This window comes from Phocoena sinus, chromosome 1 (assembly GCF_008692025.1).
Source record: "Phocoena sinus isolate mPhoSin1 chromosome 1, mPhoSin1.pri, whole genome shotgun sequence".
NCBI classification, from domain to species: domain Eukaryota; kingdom Metazoa; phylum Chordata; class Mammalia; order Artiodactyla; family Phocoenidae; genus Phocoena; species Phocoena sinus.
In genome coordinates, this window is record NC_045763.1 from 103932650 (window position 1) to 103957972 (window position 25323).

Here is a 25323-nt window from a genome sequence, read left to right on the forward strand (position 1 = left end):
GAAGACCTTCAAGATGGTGGGAGGAGTAAGACGTGGAGATCACCTTCCTCCCCACAAATACATCAGAAATACACTGCATGTGGAACAACTCCTACAGAACACCTACTGAACGCTGGCAGAAGACCTCAGACTTCCCAAAAGACAAGAAACTCCCCACATACCTGGGTAGGGCAAAAAAAAAAAAAACAGAGACAAAAGAATAGGGACGGAACCTGCACCAGTGGGAGGGAGCTGTGAAGGAGGAAAGATTTCCACACACTAGGAAGCCCGTTCACTGGCGGAGACGGGGGCGGCAGGGGGAACTTCAGAGCCATGGGGGAGAGCGCAGCCACAGGGGTGCGGAGGGCAAAGCGGAGAGATTCCCTCACAGAGGATCGATGACGACCAGCACTTACCAGCCCGAGAGGCTTGTCTGCTCACAGGCCAGGGCGGGTGGGGGCTGTGAGCTGAGGCTCCGGCTTCGGAGGTCAGATCCCAGGGAGAGGACTGGGGTTGGCTGTGTGAACACAGCCTGAAGGGGGCTAGTGCACCACAGCTATCCGGGAGGGAGTCCAGGAGAAAGTCTGGAACTGGCTAAGAGGCAAGAGACCATTGTTTCAGGGTGCGGAAGAAGAGGGGATTCAGAGCACCGCCTAAACAAGCTCCAGAGACGGGCGCGAGCTGCGGCTATCAGTGCGGACACCAGAGACGGGCATGAAACACTAAGGCTGCTGCTGCAGCCACCAAGAAGAGTGTGTGCAAGTACAGGTCACTGTCCACACCTCCCTTCCCAGGAGGCTGTGCAGCCTGCCACTGCAAGGGTCCTGTGATCCAGAGACAACTTCCCCGGGAGAACACACGACACGCCTCAGGCTGTTGCAATGTCACACTGGCCTCTGCCGCCGCAGGCTTGCCCCACACTCCGTACCCCTCCCCCCCCACCCTGAGTGAGCCAGAGCCCCCCAGTCAGCTGCTACTTTAACCTAGTGCTGTCTGAGCAAAGAACAGACACCCTCAGGTGACCTACATGCAGAGGTAGGGCCATAATCCAAAGCTGAACCCCAGGAGCTGTGTGAACAAAGAAGAGAAAGGGAAATTTCTCCCAGCAACCTCAGGAGCAGCGGATTAAATCTCCACAGGCAACTTGATGTACGCTGCATCTCTGGAATACCTGAATAGACAACGAATCATCCTAAAATTGAGGCAGTGGACTTTGGGAGCAACTGTAGGCTTGGGGTTTGCTTTCTGCATCTAATTTGTTTCTGGTTTTATGTTTATCTTAGTTTAATATTTAGAGTTTATTATCATTGGTAGATTTGTTTATTGATTTGGTTGCTCTTTGCCTTATTTTAAATATATAGATATATGTATTTTTTCCTTTTTCTCTTTTTGTGACTGTGTATGTGTATGCTCCTTTGTGTGATTTTCTCTGTATAGCTTTCCTTTTACCATTTGTCCTAGGGTTCTGTCTGTCCACTGTTTTTTTTTTTTTTTTATATATAGTTATTAGCACTTGTTATCATTGGTGGATTTGTTTTTTGGTTTGGTTGCTTTCTTCTTTCGTTCCTTTTTTTATTCCTTTTTAATTTTTTTATTGTTAATAATTTTTTATTTTTATTTTAATAACTTTAATTTATTTTTTTCTTTCTTTCCTTCTTTTATTCTCCATTTTCATCAGAGCCATGTGGCTGACAGGGTCTTGGTGCTCCGGCTGGGTGTCAGGCCTGTGCCTCTGAGGTGCGAGAGCTGAGTTCGGGACAGTGGTCCACCAGAGACCGCCCGGCTCCACATAATATCCAACAGTGAAAGCTCTCCCAGAGATCTCCATCTCACCGTGAACCCAGCTCCACTCAGCAAGCTAGAGTGTTGGACACCCTATGCCAAACAACTAGCAAGGCAGGAACACAACCCCACCCATTAGCAGAGAGGCTGCCTAAAATCATAATAAGGTCACAGACACCCCAAAACACACCCACCGGATGCAGTACTGCCCACCAGAAAGACAAGATCCAGCCTCATCCACCAGAACACAGGCACCAGTCCCCTCCACCAGGAAGCCTACACAACCCACTGAGCAACCTTAGCCACTGGGGGCAGAGACCAAAAACAACAGGAGCTACGAACCTGCAGCCTGCAAAAAGGAGACCCCAAACACAGTAAGATAAGCAAAATGAGAAGACAGAGAAACACACCGCAGATGAAGGAGCAAGGCAGAAACCCAGCAGACCTAACAAATGAAGAGGAAATAGGCAGTCTACCTGAAAAACAATTCAGAGTGATGATAGTAAAGATAATCCAGAATCTTGGAACTAGAATGGAGAAAATACAAGAAATGTTTAACAAGGACCTAGAAGAACTAAAGAGCAAACAAACAATGATGAACAACACAATAAATGAAATTTAAAATTCTCTAGAAGGAATCAATAGCAGAATAACTGAGGGAGAAGAACAGGTAAGTGACCTAAATAAAGAACAGGTAAGTGACCTAAAATAAAAGGATGAAAAGAATTGAGGACAGTCTCAGAGACCTCTGGGACAACATTAAATGCACCAACATTCGAATTATAGGGGTCCCAGAAAAAGAAGAGAAAAATAAAGGGACTGAGAAAATATTTGAAGAGATTACAGTTGAAAACTTCCCTAATATGGGAAAGGAAATAGTCAAGTCCAGGAAGTGCAGAGAGACCCATACAGGATAAATCCAAGGAGAAACACACCAAGGCACATATTAATCAAACTATCAAAAATTAAATACAAAGAAAAAATATTAAAAGTAGCAAGGGAAAAGCAACAAATAACATACAAGGGAATCCCCATAAGGTTAACAGCTGATCTTTCAGCAGAAACTCTGCAAGCCAGAAGGGAGTGGTAGGACATACTTAAAGTGATGAAAGGGAAAAACCTACAGCCAAGATTACTCTACCCAGCAAGGATCTCATTCAGATTTGATGGACAAATTAAAACCTTTACAGACAAGCAAAAGCTAAGAGAATTCAGCACCAGCAAACCAGCATTACAGCAAATGCTAAAGGAACTTGTTTAGGCAGGAAACACAAGAGAAGGAAAAAACCTACAATAACTAACCCAGAACAATTAAGAAAATGATAATAGTAATATACATATCAATAACTAACTTAAATGTAAATGAATTAAATGCTCCAACCGAAAGATATAGACTGGCTGAATGGATACCAAAACAAGACCCGTATATATGCTGTCTACAAGAGACCTACTTCAGACCTAGGCCCACAAACAGACTGAAAGTGAGTGGATGGAAAAAGATATTCCATGAAAATGGAAATCGAAAGAAAGCTGGAGTAGCAATTCTCATATCAGATAAAATAGACTTTAAAACAAAGACTATTACAAGAGGCAAAGAAGGATGCTACATAATGATCAAGGGGTCAATCCAAGAAGAAGATATAACAGTGTAAATATTTATGCAACCATCATAGGAGCACCTCAATACATAAGGCAAATGCTAAGAGCCATACAAGGGGAAATTGACAGTGACACAATCATAGTAGGGGACTTGAACACCCCACTGTCACCAATGGACAGATCAACCAAAATGAAAATAAATAAGGAAACACAAGCTTTAAATGATACATTAAACAAGATGGACTTAATTGATATTTATAGGACATTCCATCCAAACACAACAGAATACACATTTTTCTCAAGTGCTCATGAAACATTCTCCAGGATAGATCATATCTTGGGTCACAAATCAAGCCTTGGTAAATTTAAGAAAATTGAAATCGTATCAAGTATCTTTTCTGACCACAATGCTATGAGACTAGATATCAATTGCAGGGAAAAAAATCTGTAAAAAATAAAAACACACGGAGGCTAAACAATACACTACTAAATAACCAAGAGATCATTGAGGAAATCAAAGAGGAAATCAAAAAATACCTAGAAACAAATGACAATGAAAACACAACGGCCCAAAACCTATGGTTTGCAGCAAAAGCAGTTCTAAGAGGGAATTTTATGGCAATACAATCCTACCTCAAAAAACTAGATAAATCTCAAATAAACAACCTAGCCTTACACCTAAAGCAATTAGAGAAAGAAGAACAAAGAAAAACCCCAAGTTAGCAGAAGAAAATAAAACATAAAGATCAGATCAGAAATAGGTAAAAAAGAAATGAAGGAAACAATAGCAAATATCAATAAAACTAAAAGCTGGTTCTTTGAGAAGATAAACAAAATTGATAAACTATTAGCCAGACTCATCAAGAAAAAAAGGGAGAAGACTCAAATCAATAGAATTGGAAATGAAAAAGGAGAAGTAACAACTGACACTGCAGAAATACAGAGGGATCATGAGAGATTACTACAAACAACTATATGCCAATAAAATGGACAACCTGGAAGAAATGGACAAGTTCTTAGAAAAGCACAACTTTCCGAGACTGAACCAGGAAGAAATAGAAACTATAAACAGACCAATCACAAGCACTGCAATTGAAACTGTGATTAAAAATCTTCCAACAAGGGGGAATGTGAATTGGTACAGCCACTATGGAGAACAGTATGGAGGTTCCTTAAAAAACTAAAAATAGAACTACCATATGACCCAGCAATCCCACTACTGGGCATATACCCTGAGAAAACCATAATTCAAAAAGAGTCATGTACCAAAATGTTCACTGCAGCTCTATTTACCATAGCTCGGAGATGGAAACAACCTAAGTGTCCATCATCGGATGAATGGATAAAGAAGATGTGGCACATATATACAATGGACTATTACTCAGCTATAAAAAGAAACGAAATTGAGCTATTTGTAATGAGGTGGATGGACCTAGAGTCTGTCATACAGAGTGAAGTAAGTCAGAAAGAGAAAGACAAATACCGTATGCTAACACATATATATGGAATTTAAGGGAAAAAAAATAATGTCATGAAGAACCTAGGGGTAAGACAGGAATAAAGACACAGACCTACTTCAGAATGGTCTTGAGGATATGACTAAACTACCTAAAGCAATCTACAGATTCAATGCAATCCCTATCAAACTACCAATGGCATTTTTCACAGAACTAGAACAAAAAATTTCACAATTTGTATGGAAACACAAAAGACCCCGAATAGCCAAAGCAATCTTGAGAAAGAAAAGCGGAGCTGGAGGAATTAGGTTCCCAGACTCCAGACTGTACTACAAGGCTACAGTAATCAAGACAATATGGTACTGGCACAGAAACAGAAATATAGATCAATGGAACAGGATAGAAAGCCAGAGATAAACCCCCACTCATATGGTCACCTTATTTTTGATAAAGGAGGCAAGAATATACAATGGAGAAAAGACAGCCTCTTCAGGGCTTCCCTGGTGGCGCAGTGGTTAAGAGTCCGCCTGCTGATGCAGGGGACACAGGTTCGTGCCCTGGTCTGGGAAGATCCCACATGCCGTGGAGCAGCTAGGCCCATGAGCCATGGCCGCTGAGCCTGTGCATCCAGAGCCTGTGCTCCACAACAGGAGAGGCCACAACAGTGAGAGGCCAGTGTACCGCAAAAAAAAAAAAGGCTCTTCAATAAGTAGTGCTGGGAAAACTGGACAGCTACATATAAAAGAATGAAATTAGAACACTCCCAGACACCATACACAAAAATCAATTCAAAGTGGATTAGAGATCTAAATGTAAGGCCAGACACTATAAAACTCTCACAGGAAAACTTAGGCAGAATACTCTATGATATAAATCACAGCAAGATCCTTTTTGACCCACCTCCTAGAGAAATGGAAATAAAAACCAAAAGAAACAAATGAGACCTAATGTAACTTAAAAGGTTTTGCACAGCAAAGGAAGCTATAAACAAGATGAAAAGACAACCCTCAGAATGGGAGAAAATATTTGCAAATGAAGCAACTGAGAAAGAATTAATCTCCAAAATTTACAAGCAGCTCATGCAGCTCAATATTAAAAAAAAAACAACCCAATCCAAAAATGGGCAGAAGACCTAAATAGACATTTCTCCAAAGAAGATATACAGATTGCCCACAAACACATGAAAGGATGCTCAACATCGCTAATCATTAGAGAAATGCAAATCAAAACTACAGTGAGGTATCACCTCACACCAGTCAGAATGGCCATCATCAAAAAATCAACAAACAATAAATGCTGGAGAAGGTTTGGAGAAAAGGGAACCCTCTTGCACTGTTGGTTAGAATGTAAGTTGATACAGCCACTATGGAGAACAGTATGGAGGTTCCTTAAAAAACTACAAATAGAACTACCATACAACCCAGCAATCCCACTACTGGGCATATACCCTGAGAAAACCATAATTCAGAAAGAGTCATGTACCACAATGTTCATTGCAGCTCTATTTACAATAGCCAGGACATGGAAGCAACCTAAGTGCCCATCGACAGATGAATGGATAAAGAAGATGTGGCACATATGTACAATGGAATATTACTCAGCCATGAAAAGAAAGGAAATTGAGTTATTTGTAGTGAGGTGGATGGACCTAGAGTCTGTCATACAGAGTGAAGTAAGTCAGAAAGAGAAAAACGAATACCGTATGCTAACACATATTTATGGAATCTAAAAACAAAAAAACAAAAAAACAGTGGTTCTGAAGGACCTATGGGCAGGACAGGAGTAATGATGCAGATGTAGAGAATGGACCTGAGGACACGGGGAGGGGGAAGGGTAAACTGGGACCAAGTGAGAGAGTGGCATGGACATATATACACTACCAAATGTAAAATAGATAGCTAGTGGGAAGCAGCTGCATAGCACAGGGAGATCAGCTTGGTGCTTTGTGACCACCTGGAGGGGTGGGATAGGGAGGGTGGGAGGGAGGGAGACGCAAGAGGGAAGAGATATGGGGATATATGTATGTGTATAGCTGATTCACTTTGTCATAAAGCAGAAACTAACACACCATTGTAAAGCAATTATACTCCAATAAAGATGTTTAAAAAAAGAGTAATATGAAAAGACAGCTATATAAACTCTATGTGTTGGGGGAGGAGGAGGGGGATAGTGGGAGGGGAGGAGAAGGGATAGGAAAGATGGGGGCAGGCAGGGTCGCAGCGGCGGGGTGAGTGTAGGGCTGCTCCCTGCAGCAGGCACGACGCAGCCCAAATGCAGAGCACGGAGGAGAAATGGCTTTGTCTCGGCGGCCGCCCACGCTCTGACTGCATTAAGCCTCACGCTTGGCCCAGGATGACTGTTTGATGAAGGAGATGCAGCATCCTACAGGGGCCAGCAGTCTCAGGGAAGAGAAGAGCTCAGCAGAAAGGGCACCCAGCTTTCCAATATGCTCGTCTCTCATCAGCTTTCTTTTTCAAGTGCATTTTCTGGATGCTATTTTCCTTCTAAGCTATCTGTTAGCTTCTCAGTAAGCAAGAAGGGGGGGAAATCCAACCACAGTGACAGCCAAGTGGCCAGTTTCTGTGGGAACACCTATGGATGTCTACTGTACTGGGCAAGAAGAGAACAAAGTCGCTTTTATCTCCAGCTTTCCAAAAGCCTTTGTGTGCTTTAGAAGCTGGTTATTATTGCATTATTAAAGCCCCAGTGAGCCGAGCCAAGGCGTGGATACGCTAGAGCTGTCCCAGGCAGTCTCAGCTAGTTCAGAGTTCTCATCCTGTGACCTAACCTGACTCCTGGCTTGCCATCCATCGCATCCCAGTGAAGGGGGAGCGGGAGCGGGAGGCCAGGCCTTTAGAGAAGGTGCCTCGGGCTTCCGACCAAACTGGTCTGTTCGGTTCCCAGGAATCATTTTGAGTAGAGTCCATTTTGCCAATATTGTGTTTCTTAAAGCACCAGCAGTGTAAACTGGGGGGAGAAACTGTTGTGTAAGGACATACATATCTCATACCAGATTTTCCTGGGTTTCAGCCAGCAGGTCGTGCAGGGGAAGGTTGGGAGGACGAAGCGTTCAGGTTTGTGTGTCACTGGGGTCTGGGGATGAGGGCTGTGGTGAGGACAGGCTGGGGCATAGTTTGCTGAGAGCAGATTTGCTCCGGTTTGTTGCAGATTGCTATCACAACACCTATGAGCTTTGTCAGCTGTCCCAACCCCTACTTTCACAGAGGAGAGGAAGCCCAAAGAGGCAAGGTGACTTGTCCAGGGTTGCACAGTGAATCGGTGTCCTGCTGAGCTCTCCACAGCCTGGACACGTGCTGAGCATGTGTGGTGTTCGTGCTCCAGACCTGCAGGCACAGGTGCCCTTTCAATGGCAGTGCCAGTTTCACATTTCACGTCAGTGTTTGGGCAGAGAAGCCCCCAGAAGGTGCAGACTATCCATTTCACTGGGCCTTGTATGGCAAGCAGCAAGGCTCAGGCAAAGGTAGGAGCTTATGTTTCCGGACAAACCCTGAAAAAAAGATCAACGTCACATCTTCCAACCAGCTCCCGTGTGCTTATTCTCAAGTAAATGTGGCAAAACAGTCCAGCTGGAGAGGCTGCAGAATGATAGCACAGCAGAGGGCTGCCATGGATGGTTGTGCAGACCACGCACTCCACAAAGGGCCTGGATGAGGGGCTGAGCAGTAGCTAAAATCCAGCCTGCCTTCCACTAACTGGGCCCTACCCTGGTACAGTGCTCCTATCTTTCCCATCTCATGAAGACTTCCCCTTTGAGCAGGAAAGCTTCCCTCTCTGCTGGCCCTTCTTCTGTCCTTCCCTTCTACCTCATTCCTATTCACTAAAGGTTTCACTTTTTTTTTTTTTTAATTTATGTTTTTCAGATTCACTTGTTAAGCTGTAATCACCAAACTAGTGACGAGCCCTGCTCACACTGAACTGTTTGAAACCACTGAGCCCATCTTCAGGCCGCCTGTTCCACCTTCTGGACATGGTCTTCCCATGGTGCATCTGGCTACCTCTGTTCGTATGCTGCTTCCTCCAAGAAGCCTTCCCTGACCATTACCTTTTCCCCCACACATCCCACCTCAGGAGTGAGTGAGGTCTATCGCCCACAACATCCTAGGTACAACCTTGGGGAGCTTTCGATACATTGTGGGATGATCTATTAATAAGCTCATCTTCTCCTTAGATCTGCCCTGTCCGATATGGTGGCCACCAGCCATATGTGGCTATTGAGCACGTCTGATCTGAATGGAGATGTCTTGTAAGCTACATACCACATGGGAAATGCTTAGTATGAAAAAAGTAACCTAAAATATATCATTGATAATTTTTATATCGATTACATGTTGAAATGACAATATGCTAGATAAATTGGGTTAAATTAAATGGCTGATTAAAATTAATTTCACCTGTTTCTTTTTACTTTTTAACGGGGCTACTAGAAAATTTTTAATTACCTATGTGGCTTGCATTATATTTCCGTTGGACAGCACTGCTTAGACTGTAAACCTCTGTAGGTCAGGGACCCTGTCTTACTTATCTTTGTACCCCCAGCACCTGATGCAGGCACACATTTGGATGCTGAGAAAGTAGCAATACAATCATCACCTTGTACTGTCACTGTCACTGCCTACCTGTCTATCTCCACCAGGATGCTTTGTGTGCCCTGAGCACAGAGACCGTGCCCCACCTAGCACAGCGTTCGACAAGAGGTAGATGCAGAAGAAATGTTAAAGAATAAGGTAGAGGAAGTATTTTATCTAAATATGTAAGAAGGGTTTCTTTTCATTTAATCTTGCTGTTTCATTCCACTCGGGGACCACAACTTTGTAGGTGGGAAAGAGCTCGGTAGCTGCAACATCCTGACTGGATCTTTCTGAGTTAAGACAGGGGAAGTGAGCAGAGGAGGAGCTGGCACAGCCAGAGGGAGAGCAGCTGCACCCCACAGCCAGCCCAGCGGCTGGCTGTTAGATGAGGGGCAAGCGTCTTAAAAGTCAGGGATTAGAAAAACCATTCTGGGTGATGCAAATAAACAGAGGACGAAGGTCATGGAATATAGAGACTAACTTTCACGACCACATCATTTAATAGCTTAGCCTGTCCTCTTAGGTACTGACCAGTGGATGGTAAATTTTAAAAATCTTTACATATTTTTTGACTATAGAAATAAAGCTGGCCCACTGTAAAAAAAAAAAAAAAAAAAAAAAAAGAAAAGAAAAGAAAAAAGAAAAAATGATTTTTGAAGCCAAAACCTCACAATTATATAGAAACGTTTCAAGTGAAAACTCAAAGTCCTCTGTGACCCACTCCAAAGCAAAACCCAACAACCACTAATAACACATTGGTATTCTTCCTTCTAGGCTTTTCCATTATGCAGATACTTTGCTTTTTTGTTTGTTTTCTTTTTCCATAAATGAGATTATATTCTAAATAACATTCTGCAACTTGCTTTTCAAACGTATAGCTATATTGTCCACGTTTCCTCATGTCAGTATATAAAAATCTATCTGTTCCTTTTAGCTGGACCAGAGTGTTCCATTTATTCAAATCACCCCCTTGTCACTGGACATCAGCAATAAAGACAAACACTTTTTTGCTCTTGCAGACAGGCTGCAGCAAACATCCTCAGACACGTCTTGGCAACTTTTGTGTTTCTATAGGAACAAAATAGTTTCATTTATGTCCTAATGAAGATGGTGCTGCTAATCAGAATAGGACCACCCACATTAGAAAAATTAAAAACAGATTGGGGTGGAGGCGCAGGGAGGGGACGGTGATGGTAATGGTGGGTTTGGGGCCTGGTGTCAGTATTTTTGTAGTAGTGAAAGAAAAGTCCATTTAGCATGAATCTCATTTTCCAGCTCGAATTCTAAAACTGTTCCTTTTAAATTTAACCTGAAAGCTCAATTTTGGATCAGCTTGTGTAAAGTTCAAGAACATTCTCTTACATATATCCCAGTTAGAACTGTAATTGGATATGTCCTTCGGTCTGGAATTCACTGGGTCAAGCTTCCACTTTTTCCTACTGAAGGACTTACGTGTTCTTTAATTACACAGGTAACTGTGGTTTGAAATTCAAAACAACAGTATGTCTCTCATAGTTCTCCTGAGAGAGAAAAATTCCAATGATAAACAATGCCCTTAGGGTTTCATGTCCCCCACCAAGTGCCTCTAGATGCCCTCCTGGCTTTACCTGCTATACTAATAGGGCAGACAAGTCACTAATCTCTCCTGGCCTGTGACGTGGTGCCGCCTACTTTATTATTATTGTCAGGAATAATGTATGAATCATTATAGTCAGGATTACAGATAGTGTATGTAAAGCACAAGAACAAAGTACACGTTCAAATTATGGTGACTAGTATTATTTTCAATTTAAACTACTAGGATTACATAAAAAGCAAAAGAGATAAAAGTCAAAAGCAGTGAGGAGGAAGGAAGGGCCAAAGAATATTAGTAGTCACTTTGAACGTTTTTATTGCAGAAACTTCGATATGTCTTTTCCACAGTGCCGGGAACTAACGTCAGTTAAGGTAGCACCATCTGCCAAGTTCTGTGTGAGGGATTTTACATATATCATCCTACTTAATCCTCCCAACAGATTTGTGAGGTAAGTCATCTTTTCCCATTTTACAGGTGGAAAAACTGAGACCCAGGTTTACTGGGGGTTTTTTTTTTGGATTTTTTTTTTTTTTTTTGCCGTACGCGGGCCTCTCACTGTTGCGGCCTCTCCCGTTGCGGAGCACAGGCTCCGGACGCGCAGGCTCAGCGGCCGTGGCTCACGGGCCCAGCCGCTCCGCGGCATGTGGGATCTTCCCGGACCGGGGCACGAACCCGTGTCCCCTGCATCGGCAGGCGGACTCTCAACCGCCGCGCCACCAGGGAAGCCCCCAGGCTTACTCTTTAAACAGCTTTCTCAGACTTATCAGTGAAGTAAGTGGATAAGCTGGTATTAAAACTCAGAGCAGTTTGCCCCAAATCTACACTTGTCTGGGTACCAAGCTGCTGTCCACAGCATTGGACTGCCTCATGAAGCCCTAACAGATGCTTCTCTCCTGCACATCTTTCTTCACCTGACCCCACTTCAATTTGAGGCAGATCCAGGACTTCCGTCTTGCCTTGTTTGATTCTCTACTGTATCAGTCAGGACTCTCAGTTGCAAGGGACAGAAAGTCAAAGCAAACCGGCCTCAGCACATCAGGGACATGTGCTCATGCACATGAAAAGTCCGAAGATCGACTTGGGCCTCAGGCATGGCTGCACTCAGGGGCTCAGATAGTGTCGACAGGCTCTGTCTATCCTCCCCAGCCCCCTGGGTTCTAGGACTGGCTTTACTCTCAAAGGAGTCTCTCTTTGGGGCAGAAATCACAGTCCCACCCAAAAAAGAGCACCCTTCCTTTCTCCCAGTGTCCATATTGTCCATATATTAAACCTTAGTGAAAATTCACATGCCCATTCCTCAAACAGTCACCATGGCTGGAGGTTTGGTGTATCCTGCTGGCCAGACCCACCCCTGTGGCCAGGGAACTTGGGGTCACCCTTCCCTGAGTCACAAGGACTAGTTCCCCACAGAACATAGGGTTGGCAATGAAAGGAAGGGCAAAAGGAGTCCTCAATAGACCAAAGCCACAGATATCCTCTGCAGAATTCTTGTTCTTCACTCAGCAACAGCTCACAAACTCTGTCTTTTGCCTGGAAAAAAACCTCATACTTTAGATATATGATTTCATAATGGTTTGTTTTTTTGCACATTTCTCTTGCATCATTGTGTACAGTGTCTACAAGAGGTCTGCACATCCCATTGGACATGCTGTATCTTGCCCCCTCTTTCCACCTAATTATCATAACAGCATTGTCATTTTTGATGCTTTGGGCTGAAGTTTGTAGAACGCTCTAGTCAAAATGGCTTAAACAGTGAGGAAAATGTCCTTACCCACACACGAGGAAGTCCCAGGTAGGGCAACTCTAGGTTGACTGAGTCCACACCTCAGACTCTCTCCATTTCTCTCTCTGCCATCCTCAGGGTGTCAGCTCTGTCCTCTGTGCTCCTCTCCAGGTTCCAGGATGGCCATACAGTCCCGGGTACCACACGCAGATGAGATAAAATCCTGTAGAAGAAAAAACTGGCTGCCCTGTATTTCGTTTGCCAGAACTGAGTCACCTGAGTTACCTGGCCTGAGAGGTCCAATAGATGTGGCAAGTGAAGTTTACCTTTTAGTTCATTCAAATTTGGTAAAATCAGGGAATTCCCTGGTGGTCCAGTAGTTAGAACTCAGCGCTTTCACTGCCAAGGGCCCGGGTTCGATCCCTGGTCGGGCAACTAAGATCCCACAAGCTGCATGGTTTGGCAAAAAAAAAAAAAAAAAAAAGAATTTGATAAACTCAAAAGTACATCAATCACACTAGCCATTTTTCCATGATCAGAGACACTTCTATTGGACACCTCTCTATACCAGTCACTGGCAAGGAGAATACAATTACTATGATTGTCAAGTCAAACATCAATAGTGGAGTCTGCCATTGGTACCTAATAAGTTTCAATTTTGTGCATGGACTTTGCAGTGGGCCAGGAATGCAAGAAATGTATACTCTAGCGAGGGTGACAGACGCATACACAGACCACCACGATAAAGGGTGACTTTCATAAATGCTAAAAGACTAGAACCAACCAAAGGGTTCTGAGTGTTCCACACAAGGACAGATTGTTCCTGGCAGGGGACAACAGGGAAGGCCAGCTTGAGAGCATTTACGTGGCAGCAGTGTATAGGGTGGATCTGAGAGCTTAGTTAAGAGGCTGTTGCCATAGTCCAGACAAGCAAAAATGAAGATTAAGAAAGAATGGAAAACGGGACACAAACGTGGAGAGCTTTTCCTTAAGAGTCTGAGTTCCACTGAAAGTTAAAAGCCAGACTGACTTTGTAAAAAATCAGAATTTCAGAATATTTCAAAGAATTGTTTTTCTTCAAGTTCATATTGTAAAACAAACCATGAAGATAAATTGGAAAGGGACCCCAGGACAACTGTCCTTTGTGTGAGATCTGAGCCTTCCATGAGAAGTTTACCTTTATTTATTTATTTAATTGGCCACGTCAGATCTTAGTTGCTGCACATGGGATCTTCGTTGTGGTATGCGGGACCTTTTGTTGCAGCGCTCAGACTCTTCGTTGTGGCACACGGGCTCTCTAGTTGTGGCGTGAGAGCTTAGTTGCCCTGCGGCATGTGGGATCTTAGTTCCCCGACCGGGGATCGAACCCGTGTTCCCTGCATTGGAAGGTGGATTTTTACCACTGGACTGCCAGGGAAGTTCAAGAAGTTTACCTTTAATGAGACATTCTCCCTTTGGTCATCAGACCATCTCCTATATTAGTTGACATCCATGGAAATACATGTTTGTTATGACGCAGTAGTTCAAATGTAGATTCAAATGTTATGTTTAAATTGGAACAAGAGTGATGGGTTTTTGGTGATGCCATTTCAGGGGATTACTGGGTTGCTTTGTCAGGGGTGGCTTGGCCCAGGGATGATGGGCTGCTGTGGGCAGAAGACTGATTACACTGAGTTAGCATCAACCAGTCTCTTCCCCGAGCAGCCCAGTATAGCAGCAGACCTACTGCAGCGTGTGCCACTGCAGTCGCTTCTGCTGGAAACTGTGGATGAAACTGTCAGCCTTCCCTTGACCAGGCCTGGAGGGCTCCTCACTTCTCAGTTGCCCAGATGACACCCCTACTTCCAACTTTGTAAGCACGTGCCACACCCTGTCCACGGTGCTGAGAGCTGTAGCTCTTTCTTTTCCAGGAAGTGGAGACTGCCCTTTACCATGAAGTCCATGAAGCTTAACCTTCAGGGCCTCTCATTTGCATAGGCCCCTTCCACGGCCCTGGCAGGAGTCTCGCCAATGTGTTCACATGGTCTTATGTTTTTGTAAAACTTATCCAAGTAATACATTTTCCTTGCAATTGATTAAGAATACTGCTTCTTGCAGTATTCTGAGTGCAGATACCCACTCCCTCACAGAACTCTAGGTGGAGTAACTTTGGAGGAGCCCCAGGCATTTTCGGAATCCAGTTAAGGGGAAGGTGAGTGAAGGAGAAGTTTAGTTTGGGTTTATGAGGCTATATTTGTGTGGGTCACAGTCACTTCCATGTATAGTTGTATTACTGCCAGCCGTCCCAGAGAGGAATGACTTTCTGAAACACTCCTATCACCTACCCTGCCAACACCCTCACCATCTTAGTTCTCAGGTACAGCACCTCGGTCATATGGAAATGTGAACATGTCCTTTAGCCCCAGCGTGAGATATATATGAAGAGTGGAGGAGAAATATGCAATCTCACTCCTGGCCATATGCCCAGAGAAAACTCTAATTCAAAAAGATGCATGCACCCCAATGTTCATTTCAGCACTATTCACAATAACCAAGACATGGAAGCAAACTAAATGTCCATTGACAGAGGAATGGATAAAGAAGATGCAGTACATATATGCAGTGGACTACTGCTCTGCCATAAAAAAAAATGAAATAATGCCATTTGCAGCATTATCTCTAGGATGGACCTAGAGATTATCATACGAAGTAAAGTAAGTCAGAAAGAGAAAGACGAATATCATTTGATGTCACTTATACATGGAATCTAAAATATGACACAAATGAACTTATCTACGAAACAGAAACAGACTCACAGACATAGAGAACAGACTTGTGGTTGCCAAGGAGGAGGAGGGGGTGGGGGAAGGATGGACTGGGAGTTTGGGGTTAGCAGACGCAAACTATTGTATAGAGAATGGATAAACAACGAAGTGCTACTGTCTAGCACAGGGAACTATATTCAATATCCTGTGATAAGCCATAATGGAAAAGAAGATGAAAAAGAATGTAGGTATGTGTAACTGAATCACTTTGCTGTGTAAAGTTTGAAATGCATTGAGCCAGAGATAATATATGGAAATTCTTCCAAGCATAAAGTATAGAAAGTTGTTAAGTGGATGATTGAGTCCCTTCAACATCTAATCAGACTGGAAGTCCTCTTTTACCAGGATAATGCCTGGTGCTGTACTGTATACAGTTACAAAGAAAATCAAATCCCCTTTGTTGTTATTGTTAATGGGAATCGTGAGAAGTAGAATTTATGAAGAGCTCTGTATTTATCAGGTGTATGTTCCAAGCAAAATAACAAAAGCAAGTGCGTTTATAATGGTTCATATATGATAGAAACAAGAGAAGTTTTCTCAGATTTGAATACAATCATACAAATCTACACGGCATTACCCATAACAAGTTGGGAAGCTAAAAGAAAAAAATTTTAAGTATCAATAATAATAAAAAAATTGATTAACCATTCTAGACGCTTCCAGGAAGAAGGAAATGTTAAATTACCTTTTTTTCTCCTTTTAGGTTCTGATATCACAAAACTGTTATCAAGTGAAGAGGTAATGAAAGAGTTTTCAGACAAAGGATGCTCTTAAAAGAAAAAGACTTTAAAGAGGTACAGTTAATAAAAGGCAATAATAAGATAAATGATAAGGCCATTAATAAAACTATTGTTATTTCTTTGGATTTGTGATATTTCTGGTATCTGTCAACTTGAAAATTTTTAACTTACTGTGATTCTTCTCTCTAAATAAATGTTTATATTGGTAATAATTTTTTACTCATAATTTTGATTCTTTTTCTGACAGAGAATCCCCCAAATCTAAAAAGCTTCAGGCCTCCCACAAAACCTGGATCCATGGTGGGTCAAGGGAGATTGTGAGGTAATAGTAAAGTTTACTTTTGTTTTACTCATAGCTGGTGAGTCTGTGTTTCTGTGTAAGTTTCCATTCAAAGAAAACGGGATTTGTTCCAGTGTAACTGAAAAGTTAGCTTCAGCCAGGCCAACAAAAGAGGCAGCATGGAATGAATGACAACAGACAGTAGATTTTGGTGTAATTTTTGGCGTTCTGGTGGACTGAGAAAGCTCGGACATGTTATTTATCCTTGTGCGTCGGTCTCATCACCTGTAAAATGACAAATTTGGCTAAGATGAGCTAAGAGTTCCTTTCCAGTGCTATGTTTCTGATTTTAACAGCTAAGTGTTGCTAAGTCAAGGTGTTCCCTGACTTGCCTTGGAGAACATAGAGGAATGGCTCGTTAATTTTTAATTTGCAAATGACTGCCGCAAGTTTGTGAAACCCGATCAGTCTCATAAGTAGGTTACATATCCCTCGTATATTATTTGCATTGTTTAATTATTTAATACATCCTTTCTTTCATAATAGGGCAAAGGTAAACTTTTGCACTGCCCCTTCTACATAGCCACAAATTCTGCATAAGTGGGATCCAGAGCAATTAAGGTTTACTGTTAAAACTCTACCACCACCTTCGTTTCTTTATACTTCCTATTTTTTTAAGCTGTTCTTATAGATGTGATCCTATTTTATCGCCACCAAATTCTTAGAGGGTACACGAAGTATGTATAGTTATCTCCATTTAGCAGATTTGGAAACTGAGATGGAAAAAGGCTAAATCACGTTTTATTAGTTTTAGTTGACTAGAGGCAGAAACAACTGGAATACAGCTCCTCTGATGCCCACTCCCCCTGTGGAGGTCAATATGTAGAAATAAACATCTGGGACAGAGAGGTGGACACTCTGGTTACTGGCATATATTGGCCAAAAGTCCTAGGATTTCATGGCAGTGAGAACATGGGTGGCAGCACGGTGCCCAGGCAGTGTGAGGACGTTTATCCACTGCTGGGGACAGATCTGGAATTCATTTTCTTTTCTTTTCTTTTACTTATTTTTACATTTTTCATTGAAATATAGTTGATTTACAATGTTGGTTACAGGTGTTCAGCAAACAAAGTGATTCAGAGATAAATATATATATGAATATATATAATATGTATGAATATATTATATATACATATATAGTATACATGAATATATATTATACATACATATATGAATATATATTATACATACATATATAGTACACATGAATATTATATATATGAATATATATTATATATACATGTATAGTATACATGAATATATATAATATATATGAATGTATATAATATATATGAATATATAAAAATATATATGAACATATATATTATATATATGAATATATATAATATATATGTTCATATATATATATTCTTTTTTAGATTCTTTTCCCTTAGAAGTTATTAGAAGGTACGGAGTATAGTTCCTGTAATTCATTTTAAATATTAGAGGAAAGGCAATTGAGACTAGCCAGTCCCTGAAGGTTTAATGGAACACTGTCCAGAACCCCCTGACAGCCCCAGTGCACAGCTAAACATGCTGGCTGAGCAACCTGCAGCCATCAGATACCTCAGAGTCTGGAGAACAAGATAACACCTCTGCACACAGGGTATCTGGCTGGCGTTGGCTCCTTCCCCCGACCCATCCTCCACTGGGTTCCCGAGATTAGGCCGTTTATTCCAGGCAGGGTTAGAGAGGCCGCGTGAAGAGGACACAGGTGCTTCCTGCAACTGTGCACCTCAGCATGCATACACCTATTTAGGGGCCTCTATTCAAATATTGATGACCAGAAGCTTCATCACAAAGGCCGCACAGCCACCCTCTCAGGGAAACGGGAGCTCCCTCTGAAGCAGCCTGCCCAGGCGAGAGCAATGTTTCTGAGAAGTGCCGCTCTCAGAGCTCAGCCTAGAAGTTAGGACAGCTCCCGGGTGCCGGAACAAGAAGCTTTGAGATGAGTCTGGTGACTAGTTGTGTTGCAATAGTTATTGACTATTTCCTTTTATATATATAATATATATATACACACACACATGTATATACACATATATGTATTGATATGTATATATGTATGTATTTATAGGTGAAACCATAGAGACAAACATTCTGAGCACATTTTAGACACGTAGGTCATATGAGACTGGGCTCTGGGCCTGAGCGTATCAGTAAGCTGAGGCTTGCTGCTGTCAGGACCATCTGGGTTGTGTCCCACCTAACTGTCCAATTGCTGTCCCCCATGACTCCATCAGGCCACCAGAGACACTTGAAGTCTCGAATACAATCAAAATTTCAGCCCCCCCCCCCACAGAAGTAAAATCCAAATGTAAGGTGAGAATTGTAATATCCAGCTGGTGATTCTGGCTTCTCCGAGTTTTAATGACGAAGAACACATCTTGGTTTTATTATCTACCCAAACATTGCTTTGTAAGGACTCTTCCTACCTAACACTTAATATCTGTGATAAAATTATATTTTTGTGTGTTCCCTGTTCATCTGTGGCATTTCCTGGCCTGAGTTAATGGTAATCTACAGCTACCAGAGAGAAAGAAAGAAAGAAATGGAGTAGGAAAAGATAATTCATGCTTAATGAATGCTGTCTGAATGCCAGGGTCTGTACAATGTATACGGCTTTTATATCTCCCTACAACCTTAAGAGGTCTGTATTAGAATCCCCATTTTACAGGTGAATAAACTGAGGCTCTTAAATGTTTTACGATTCACCCAAGTTTACATAGGAACTAGTCTGGCTTGATCAACCCCAACACCACCCATCTCCAAAGCCCACATCTGAGAGCCATGTTTATGACAGCTAATTTGTCAACTCTCGGGACTCTTTGGCCCTGAGCAAATGAAATCCATCTGTATTTGTGAGTTGCTTAAATGTTCACAAGTCTGGTATTTCACCACAGGAAGGCAGACTCATCAAATATTTTATGTGGTAAAACTGCTGATAAAGGCTAGGCAGGACGCTAAGAACATACAGTTAATTGTTTTTCTAACTGTTCCTTAATATTAATGGACCTTGGCCACTGTTTCAGTAGCAGCATAAAGAATCTGAGAATTTAAACCAAAAACTTGCTCTTCTCCTTGATTTTAAGATGATCTCAGTTTTGTCACTTAACTTTGCTGTGCTCTACTTTCCTTACCTGTAAAATGGTCACAACACATTATGCTGAAGGTGTAATGAGACGGTATACCTGAAAGCTGTTTGAAACCTTTATTCAGGTATCTTGGCTTCTGTCTAAGAAGGATAAGCAAGGTGTGAAATGGATGCACACTTGTATAATAGTAGCTGATGTTCATTGGCTATTCGGTGTGCACAAGCACTGACCAAGCACCTTACAGTCATCCGAACGCTATGAGATGAATACTAGTATTATCCTCATTTTACAGATAGGAAAAACAGGCACAGAAAAGTAAGAAACCTTCCAAGTTCCATAAGTACAATAGAAAGTGGCAGTCAGGTGGGATTCCAACCCAGATAGTTTCCTTCCAGAGCCTATGTTATTAACCATTGTGTTATATTGCCTCCCAATTATAAGTATAATGAAATGACACTCAAGGCATTATGTAAACAATTAGGTTAATTATCAAAGGATAAACATTTGACCTACAGTCTCTTGCTGGAAGATTCTAGTTCAAACATATCCCTGACTACGCTGGCACCCTGGAACATAGCCTCGTTAAGTCCCCAGCACCAACGGGTCCTGTCCCAGTTCTTGGTGGTTCCCGACCAAGCTCTCCCTGTTTCTTCCCTTCAACCATGGTGACCGTCTGGCCTTTCCCTCTGCTGATTCTCAGTGGCCTGCAATATCTCCTCACACTGTTCCTCCTGCCTGACTCTCCCAAGAAGCCTTCCCAAACCCCAGGATTAGGCTAACCATCTGCCTTCCATTGGCCCTTAAAGCTCCCTGAGCTGGCCCCTGTCCTGGCACGACCTCATCTAGTGGAATTCTTAACTTCTGTGTCTATGTCCCTGTCATATGCACCTCAAGGGCTGCCCTGCATTTTAGTCACCTTTGTATCTTCTTTGTATCTTTGGCACTTCATGCTGTGCATATTCAAAGTTGTCCATGGTGGGTCTTTAAAAATTGTTAGTGGTGTCTTGGATTGGATCCTGGAACAGATGAAGGACATTAGAATGGAAAAATAGGTGAAATCCAAATACAGTCTGTAGTTTGGTTCATAGTGTTGTACCAACTTTAATTTCCTAGTTTCAATAAAAGAAGCATGGTTGTATCAGATGTTAACATTAGAGGAAGCTGGGCGGAGGTTATATGAGGGCTCTCTAAGCCATCTCTGCAACTCTTCTGTAGATCTAAAATTACTATAAAATTAAAAGTTTAAAAATCAATCATTAGATGACTTTTAGCCTAGTGTTCAAGACCACCCTTTTGGAGTCAGACAGACTTAAGTTAAAATCCTAACGAAACCATTTACTACATATACTAAGTGATCTTAAGCAAATTAAAGTCATACAGTCCCTCTGAACCCCACTGTGAGCTGGCCTGGAGCAGTGGAAACAATAAATGGTAGTTAATTTTGTTACACTATTGTATTCACAATAATAACGTATTATTATTACTATAACAACTTATCAAAAATATGGGCCAAACGTTTTCTTTCAAACATACTCCCACTGCATGCCTCCCAGCATCCCTACATACCCTACCCTTAAGCCACAAACACTTGTTTACTCAACAAATATGTTGGGTGTTCTGGCCACTGTTCTGGCACTGGATTTATAGCCAGGGATGAAACAGACAAAAAACCCTGCCACAAACAGCTTACATTCTAGTGGAGACAGGCAATAAATAAGTAAGTAAAATTAACAGCGCATTGGTTCTCAAAGTGAGTCCCAGATCAGCAGCTTCAGCATCACCTGGGAACTTGTTAAAATGCATATTCTTGGGCCCCACGCCAGATCTACTGAATCAGAGGCCGGTTGTAAGTTTTAACAAGTCTTCCGGGTGATTCTGGTTAGTACTTAGGTTTAAGAACCACTGATATAGTAGGTTGTGATAATCTGTGTTCTAGAGGAAACTAAAGCAGGAAACGGGGTGGAACACCAGGGTGAGCAAGGGGTTAAAATTTTTAAATAAGGTGGTTACTCCAAAGGTGGCATCTGCTCAGAGACATAAAGAAGGTGAGGGAGTGGGCCTCCAGGATATCCAGGGAGAGAGTGATTGATTGATTGGTTTTAGGGGGAGAGTGTTTTAGGCAGAAGGAATGGCAAATGCAAAGGCACTGAGGCAGGAGCAGGCCTGGGGGTCTGTGCAAGGAACAGCAAGGAGGCCGGTACAGCTGGACTAAGGTGAGCAAAGGGGAGAAAGCAGGAGGAGTGAGAGAGTCATGGGGCTCCAGACTGCATAGGAATTTGTAAGCCATTGCAAAGAGTTTGACATTTATATACTGAACCATAGACACGCTACATTTTTCTGTATAGTCTAGAGCCCCTAACACTCTACAAATCCACCTGCCCTGCCTAACCTTCATGGTCCTAGCCAATCCCTTCTCTCCCTTAGGCTTCCCCATCCCACACTGTCAGGACGAGCCTCTCCCATCCCTACCTTTCATAGGCATGTTTGTTTATCCCAATCTACAATATAGAGTTTGCCTATATTTTGCCCTATTGGACTGTGTCCCCTGAAGTGGAGACCTTGTCATTTTCCCCCTTTATTCCCACTACCTATCATAATGTCTGTGCATTGCAATGCTACATAAATATTTACTGAGTTTCTCTTAAGGCATCAGGATAGAAACCAACATATTATGGGCACTGGATGAATATTACAAATGCTGCCAATGATTTTGCAATTTCTTCTGTCAGAGATAATAAGAAAAGGAGCTCATAGCTTTATTCTCAAACCACCAATGCTTTTTGGATGCATTTGCATGATTCACCCAGAGTTTGACTAGAGCTAGCAGAGTGACTCCTTCTTGCCAGCAGCTCCCCTTTGTGCCTGATGGCCTAACTAGCTCTGTGCTGGCTTTGGCTCTGAGTATTGCCAGAGCGTAGCATCAGTTTACTGCTAGCCTTGGACCAAAATGGACGAGGGTAGGAGGTGGTGCGAAAAGAAGAGGGGCATTGGAATCAGCCAGGGCTAGGTTTGAATTCCAGGTTCAACACCCACAGGGGGCTCTTCTCTTCTTCCTTCCTTCCTCCTTCCTTCCTTCCTTCCTCCCTCCCTCCCTCCCTCCCTCCCTATCTCCTTCTCTCTCTCTTTCCCTTCCTCCCTCCCTCCCTCTTTCTCTCTCCCTTTCTTTCTCTCTTTCTTTTTCTCTCTCTTTCTTTCCTTCTTTCTTTCTTTCTTTTCTTTTCTTTTCTTTTCTTTTCTTTTCTTTTCTTTTCTCATGAATCCCCTAGCAAAGAAACAAAGTGGGTGTTGAACCTAGAATTCAAACCTAGCCCTGGCTGATTCCAATGCCCATCTTCTTTTCGCACCACCTCCTACCCTCGTCCATTTTGGTCCAAGGCTAGCAGTAAATCGATGTTACACTCTGGCAATACTCAGAGCCAAAGCCAGCACAGAACTGGTTAGGCCATCAGGCACAAAGGGAAGCAGCTGGCAAGGAGGAGCGACTCTGCTGGCTTTAGTCAAACTCTGGGTGAATCCTGCAACTGCATCCCAAAAGCATTGGTGGTCTGAGAATAAAGCTATGAGCTCTTTTTCTTATTACCTCAACAGAAGAAATTGCATTTCCAAGTATGAACTTTTCTAATGCATAAAATAAAATTAGAGAGAAAACATTTTACTGAAACATAATTGAAATTGTGTTGTTATCATAATATTTAAAAATTAATCTGTTACAGTAATATTTTTGCCTCTTTATTAGTACATTAAGCAACAGGATCCAGAGGCAAGTTCAATAAGTGCCAACATTTTGACATAATGATGAGCATAGGAGAGATGTGAGCTATTCACAAATGTAGTGTAATATGAAATTATCTGCAATTCCTGTTACTGACATAATGTAGGTACTGCTATCACTACAGTGGCTTGTGGCTTACATTTATGATTGAAGGAGATGCCAAATTTTAATTTGACTCTGACTCTAATTGTTAGAGGTTAGTGGGGGGGGGGATTTTTCTTCATCCTATTTTACTCTGTATACTATGCAAGACCCCTTCATTGCCCCAGAATATACGTTGGGATAAATTACTTTAGCTCTCTAAATTTCAGTATCCTGGGACTTCCCTGGTAGTCCAGTGGGTAAGACTCCACACTCCCAATGCAGGGGGCCTGGGTTCAATCCCTGGTCGGGGAACTAGATCCTGCATGCGTGCTGCAACTAAGAGTCCGCATGCTGCAACCAAGAAGCCCGCATGTTGCAGCTAAGAAGCCCGCATGCCACAGCTAAGAGTCCGCATGCTGCCGTGAAGAGTCCATATGCCACAAAGAAGATCCTGCATGCTGCCACTAAGACCCGGCGCAGCCTAAATAAATAAATATTTTTTGAATAAATTAATTATATTAAATCTCAGTATCCTTATCTGTAAAGAGATACTTAGATGGCAGTTATTGTTATTTTTATTTTATTAGCAGCAGTGGTAGTAGTTAAAGACTCCTCTATAAGCTGACTATAAGTTGATCCGTTTGGCAGTCATCTTTTTTTTTTTTTTGGCCGTGCTGCGAGATATGTGGGATCTTAGTTCCCCGACCAGGGATTGAACCTGAGTCCCCTGCAGTGGAAGTGCAGAGTCTTAACCACTGGACCACCAGGGAAGTCCAGGCAGTCATCTTTTTAAATTGAGGATTCCTACTCCCAAAATATCCCTTCTTGGCCTGAAATTTCACCTTTAGAGAAACATGCATACTTTGGGGGCTGAGACTCCTTAAAGGTGAGTACTGCTGACCTGTCACCCTAACCTCCATCCATGCCCACCTACAGTCCTAAGTTAGGGAGTAGGACATGGTGTAGCCCAGCAGGAGGTGTGGGTGGTTAGAAAAAGAAAGGTGATACATACTTGGGACAATCTTCCCTCGATTCATTTTATTTCCAAAGGACCCTTTTCAAAGTCCAGATTTTTGCCAAACAAGATCACATTTAGTCTGCACTCCTGGTCTCAAAGAGGATTTTCCTAAAACTCAGCAGTGGGTTTAATTATAGCTTGCATGGGCCTACATAACCCCTGTATTCTAATTCATTTCCCAGTTAATTCCCATCTTAAATTAGTATCTTCACTATCTTTGCGTGACATGAAATTGGTTTTCAAGCACTTGAGAGAAAGGTGCTTACTTCTGGGCCATCCCCTCTGGAATTGCTCTCTTCATGGACCCTGCGATTTCTTCAAGCTCTGTAGTGATTTTCAAACTTGAGTGTGCAATTCTCAAACTTGAGAATTATCTGAAGAATCCATTAAAATGCAGGCTGCTGGCTCCCACCCCTAGAGAGTCTGATCAGTAGGCCAAGGGTGGAGCCTGAGTATTTGCATTTCTAACTTGCTCCCAGGTTTCTTTACCTCTTTGAGTCCAGTTTCTTTATTATTAAGCAAGGGCAATAATACCTTCTTTACAGGGCTGTTGAAAGGATTAGAAAAAGATATGTAAATATACTCAAAAATACTAAGCCCCTAACAGAAATTTAATAACTATTAATTCCCATGATGGGGCATTGTTGTGGAGAGAAGAATATCTGGAGATGGAGATTTCTGGAGAGCAGCCTTGAAGAAGCAATAGAAATTGCTGGGGAAGAAGGGAGTGAGAGGCGTTCCCAGCGTGAAAAACAGTGTGCAAAG

At 42.4% G+C, this 25323-nt stretch overlaps 1 non-coding gene across 1 annotated transcript; it reads right to left on the minus strand.

Annotated features, from left to right (window-relative positions):
- Positions 1–24237: 24237 nt before the first annotated feature.
- Positions 24238–24310, minus strand: TRNAG-UCC. Its single transcript has one exon. It is a non-coding gene; the product is annotated as a tRNA-Gly (tRNA).
- Positions 24311–25323: the final 1013 nt, after the last annotated feature.